Below are 6,000 nucleotides of genomic sequence, written 5' to 3' on the forward strand. Positions count from 1 at the left end.
GATACACATACTAGTGCGCGTGCACATAACCGCGTGAACAAACTAAAGTTTTCAGAAGAGGGTTTGCAATAAAAAGGGGGTTGTTATTAAGACTTTAAGTGATGAAATGAGACGAAGAGGAATTTAATGAGTGCTGATACACAACAGCACAACATCACTGGGACTTTTAAATCTTCATGCGCCACTCCCTTTGACAGCTGTTTTTAAACCCTTAATTAGGCCTACATTAATAGCCTTATCTGACTTGATTTTAGTGTAGCAGACTGCTCTATATTGTGTGTCCCACTCGAGCTGCCATAGAGCAGGAAAAAACTGTGGGGGATACTTCCCCTGTTTTCGGGCTCGCGGGAGTTTTTGGGAAAGGTTAGTAACAGAGAAACAGTTGCTGTTGGAGCTGTCACACCTCTTCCGCCCGGTTTATTGTTTTGTTAGTTATCCAGTTAAGTGAACCCAGGACGCTCGGTTACATTAGCGGCAGCGGTGTTTTCCAAAAAACTCCCGTGAGGGATTTTCTGTGGATGTGAGGCGCCGTTAGCCGTGCTGTTGTTTTTTAGCTTAGCTGCCTCAGTTTAGCTAGCTGGCTAAGCCCGGGTGATGCCTACAATTGTGCACAAGGGCTGGCAGAGATGTAGCGCGGAGACAAGGAGCCTTTAAATCCGGCAGCGGGATGTCTGAGTCACAGGCTGACCTGCCCTCTCCTTTCACCGGCCACAGGAGCCAGAGTTTCCTCAGCTGGAGGTGGAGGACACCGCACTCATGAGCCGGTAAGGAGTCTTCCTCCCCTCCTCAGCAACTCAACAGAGACACTCAGTAGAAGAGCCTGTAGTGTTACAGGTGACACACTGTTATTTCACCTGTGCCACAATTCATGGAAACATACAAAAATTATTGAGGATTAGCGCCATGCTTAAAAAAAGTTTAGGTTTTGAGAATAATGTTATAATATTAGGAAAATAAACTCCTGTTGTTACGAAAATAATGTCCTAATTTTGCAAGAATTTGTTTATGAGAATGTAGTCATTATATTATGACAATAAAGACGTAATTTTAGAAGAAATGGGTTATTATATTCCAGGAAAAAAAAAACATATTGCCAGCAAACCATGAAACAGGTGAGAGCACAGAGTCTCCTTGGAAACCATTGTCCCAGTGTTGTGCCATGCTCCAAACAGTCAACAGGTAATGTCATGTTATCCACCTTAAACGTTTATTAAATGGTTTTGCATGTTGAGCAAACCCGGGTTTGAGGTACAGTTTAGTTACTTGGTAACTAAGGCTGCTTGCAAATAGCCTACGTTAGCTGATAGAGTGGAAAATTGAGACTTGATTTACTTCCTGTAGCTAAATTAACATTAAACGTTTGCCTACAATTTAACAAAATGATTCAAGCAGTAATTCTGCATGTGCTGCATGTGAGGACACCACTTCTTTTTTGGACATCAATCTTCATCATTCTTTTGTTGAAAGGCGGACAAACGTCTTGGTTGAAATACTGTTTTGCTTGGGACAGGTGTCAAAAACTGATCACGTGCAGTCTGTTAAAGTTGTATAGCCTGTTTTACACATGTCTACAACTGCTTGTACATGGATCAAATAGTCATAATGTTTAAACACCGCAGACTGTTTATAAAGATTATATATTATGTACAGTCTATGGTAGATACTCATAATTTTATGTCTGTGGTAAGAGCAAAGGTGTGTCTTTTATGAAACTTTGTTTCTTTACACCCAACAATCACAATTTTGGCCAAAACCGTGCATGCGATTTCTACTTTGATCAGACATGACATTTATGTCATTATTGGCAATTGTTTTTCCTGATGTTTGTTTGTGTTAGATATGTATGAAAACTTTATTTATATTCGGAAAGCAGACTGTAATTAATAGGATTTATGGATGGGTAATATAAAAACAAAGAAATGATCTGCAATTATTCTTATGATCCTGCATTGTTTTACCCGCTCTGTGCCCTATAGATTATAACCACTACAGCCATTTTTACGTCCTTTTACCTGTTGAAATACATGTAGAGGGCTAATACAACACAGAAAAAAACACACTTTTTCAACCTTCCCAAAAGTAATTGCAGCTCCTATCCTGGCACTGAAAGGTTGTTTCTGACTTGATTTCATTCATAGTGTGTATATTTGAGAGATTATAACCCAGTCCCTTTTTACCTGTTTAAATACCTTTAAAGGGCCAATACAACACACAAAATGCAAATGAGTGTCAGGATCCCACAGTTTTCCCACATCTTCCTGTTGATGTCTCACATCTTATTAAAAGTTCAGTTTTTCTGTTCAGCACCTTTTGAAAATGTAGTTATGGATTCTTGATCATGCTTGTAGCCCATCCTGACACAAATAAGCTTTTAGGTATTTTTGTGTTTTTTAAGACGGAGTGACACAGAGTTTCTGTCATGCCACAAAGTCAATGGAGAGCGAAAACTTGTTTCCTCACCAGGGGGCGGTACTTAAATGTGCTGTGTCTTTAGTGATTTAATTTATTTATAGATTCATTCAAAAGTCAGTTATTGAGAAACTTACTCTTTGAAATAGCCTATTTTGTGATTCTATGTTTATTTATTTATTTATTTATTTTGGTAGTGCTCTTTTTTTACCCACTTTTTAAAAAAATATATTTTTCCACCTTGGTAGGCCGGCATGATAAACACACTATTCGAGTTTTTACAGTTGGAACTGGAACCCGCTTCACTCAATAATGGAGTCAATGAATGAATGAATGAATGAATGAATGCTTCAGGACCAAGGACCGTGCAGGATATTTTGAATGATCGGTCCCCGACTGAAGTTGAGCCTGTGTACTTCTAAGTTTTCACAGATGCTTCAAACAAGGGGGATAGAAAAATGTTTCCTGAGTGTGTGTGAGATATTTCTCTGTGTCTGATGGAGTGCAGTGCAAGTTGCTGGACTTTAATGACGACAGTGATGAAACTGCTAATGGCATACATCAAGCACTGATGAACTGTCTGGAAACGTATGAACTGGATATCAGACACATCAAAGCCTATGCAGCAGATAATGCAAATGTCAAATTTGGAAAACACCACTCCGTTTACCAGTTATTCAACAGTGCTAAAAACACCTGCAAGTATGCCTGTGATCTGCTGTCAGTGGGTATTGAGACAAATGTTTTGAAGATCTACATCAACCTCTCAGTATCTGCTTCACAAAGAGAGGAACTGCGGACATCTTTTGACTTTGTTGACGTTGAGTGGCGTGAAATTCTGCATCACGTGTGCACACAATGGCTCTCTCTTCATCCCTCTGTGTACTGATTCCTTCTGAACCGGCCAGCTCTTAAGGCGTACTTCAGGTCCCTTGGGGAGACAAGGCCTGTGGCACTAAAGAGAATCTTTGAGGATGAATTCATAAAAACGCTGGAGGGAGCAAAGCTTTGCATCACTGATGTTTATGTGGATGTCCAGAAGTTCATTATGAAGATACTGCAGCGGAAAAGGGACAGCTTTTTTGGATACCAGACCAACCAGCTGATGGACACACAAGTCCGTAAGGCACCGAGGTTCAAGCAGCAACAGCACTTTATGAAGTTCTATGAGTCTGTCATTGCTCACATTGAGAAGTGGTTTGATTTCTCACGGGAAAATGTCGTGGTGAAACTGAAACCTATCGGACTCTATGAGGAACTCTCCCTTACTGACCTGGAGCAGGTGGTGGCTGTCCTGAAAATGACAGAGACTGTCAGTATGGATCAACTCTGTGAGGAGTTTTGTGCCAGCCAGGGGGAAATACAGAAAACCAGTCAGGAGACAATAAAAACCACCAGTGAGAAGTGGATGGCAGTTTTCCAAAACACAGGAAAATCCAACCTGATCAACATATTCAGGATTGTCTCCTTTGTCCTCAGTGTGCCAGGCTCAAATGCCTCCATTGAGAGGCTCCTCTCATTGATGACCATAAAATGGTCAGACTTGAGTCCAGAAACAGATGCAGTACTGAGCTGATCAAAAACGGACTTCAAAAATGAACAGTGACCTTTATGTAAGGACTTCTCTCTGGCTGTGCAAAAGGACAAAGGGCCGCTTGACTTTAGTCAGGGGCAGCGAAAAATATTCATGTAAAAAATAGAGTTGGTGGGTCATGCGTTGTTTTCCTCTTTTGTATTTGAAGTGCTTTTATTCATTTGTTTTCATTTGATTATTTATTTTGAGGATAATTCACAAAACCTTACACATGCAACACCATATCCACTAGTGTTTTTTTTAATCTAAATATCAGTATCAATTCTGAATATTAAAAATATTTTCAGGACTCATTTTCTGCAGTATACTATGTTCACACCAGCTGCATAGATTAAAATAAATTCAACATTTCTGGTCCCTCAATATTATGTTCGATGTTTTTCCTCATGGTGCTGTTGAATATGGTATCGCGTATCAGTACTTTTCAAAGTACTGTATAGAGGTAAAAAAAATCCAGTATTGTCACAACACTTAGATTCACACTGTGTAGCACCGATCACTGGTCAAAACCTTCTGTCCCTTATTTCGTTGTGAGAAAGCTGACAACCTTACACCACCATGATCATTTAATATATATGGTTTCTTTTACCTCTGCTTATTTTAGAAAAAAAAACATGTTCTTTGTTTATGTAGCTAATATAATGTGTTCAAATAGGTTCCTGTCTGCACTCAGACACAATGCGGGAAAGGCTTGCTAACATTAGCTTGCCAGCTGGCAGCCAAATGCAAAAATGTATGATCAATTGTCTATTTGATAATTGAAACAAAGAACACATTTTTCTCGGTGGCCTTTCTAAAGTGAGCGGTAATGAGTTACTACATGCCGCCATGATCAAAGAGTTGCTAAGCAGACATTAGCTGGCTAATGGTCATTGAAAAATTGTCAGTATTAACTAAGGAAAGTAAGCCAGACAAGAGTTTGCACAGCTCCTTGTAACGATTACTTTCAACCATGTAATGTTTATGGTAATTCAAATTAGCCACAAGACACACTCCTTTATTCACCACTATTTATTTGTTAAAATAAATCACCACTTTCTGTTTGTTTTATTTCACCAATCTAGCTGCTTTGGAATGGAATAAAATTGTAGTTCTGGGTTTCTCTGACAACTGTTGTTACAGAAAACAGCACAACATTTACAGGCCAATTATATAACTTTATTTATTTTTATTTTTATTTTTTTAATTTAGTTTTAATTTCTATTTAGTACATCGGCCGTCCTCTTCTCACGTGTGGCTGTGGTGTGCAGTTGTGACCGGTCACAAAAATAAGGCACTGTGACGTCAAATGGACCCTAAAAAATTGCATTCATATTGAAGGAAAAAAGACACACCCCAGATGTTTTTTTACCTTCAACATGAATATTATGAGGACAGCCCCCACAACCCAATAATTTAAAAAAAATGTTTTTTTTCTTTCTATGAAACCAATTAGCTTTTGCTGCATGGTTTCAAGAAAGCTGGCGAACCGGAGCACCCGGAGAAAACCATACCGACTCAACACTCAAGTGCACAACACACACAAACTCACAAAGGCTCAGGACCGGAAATCGAACCCTCACCTGTGAGGTTGCAGTGCTGAATACTGAGGTGGTCTGGAGAGCTCAAGTCCTGCCCCATTCAGATAATCTGGATGGGAGGCAGGACTTGAATTCTCTATTGCATTCATGTTGAAGGAAAAGACACACTCCAGACTTTTTTCACTTAAATTGTCTTGAAGGTGATAGCAGTTGGTGTTTCTGTTCGAAGGGGTTTTCTGTTGATTTCACATACAACAATTTCAAATGGCAGAAAAGGAAACCATAAAGAACACATGACAAAAGACATGATTCAGGTAAAACTAAATTGATTTTTATTGAAATGTCCTGTACATTTTCAGCTAGGCAGGATTTGATTTCACCCAAAATTCAGTTGATTTTCAGTGGTTTCTCATATCTAAACACTGCCAGGGCTTCTTTTCCTCTTTAACTTAGACACTTCCTCATTAAGACTCTTAA

Source organism: Plectropomus leopardus, chromosome 2, assembly GCF_008729295.1.
Source record: "Plectropomus leopardus isolate mb chromosome 2, YSFRI_Pleo_2.0, whole genome shotgun sequence".
NCBI classification, from domain to species: domain Eukaryota; kingdom Metazoa; phylum Chordata; class Actinopteri; order Perciformes; family Serranidae; genus Plectropomus; species Plectropomus leopardus.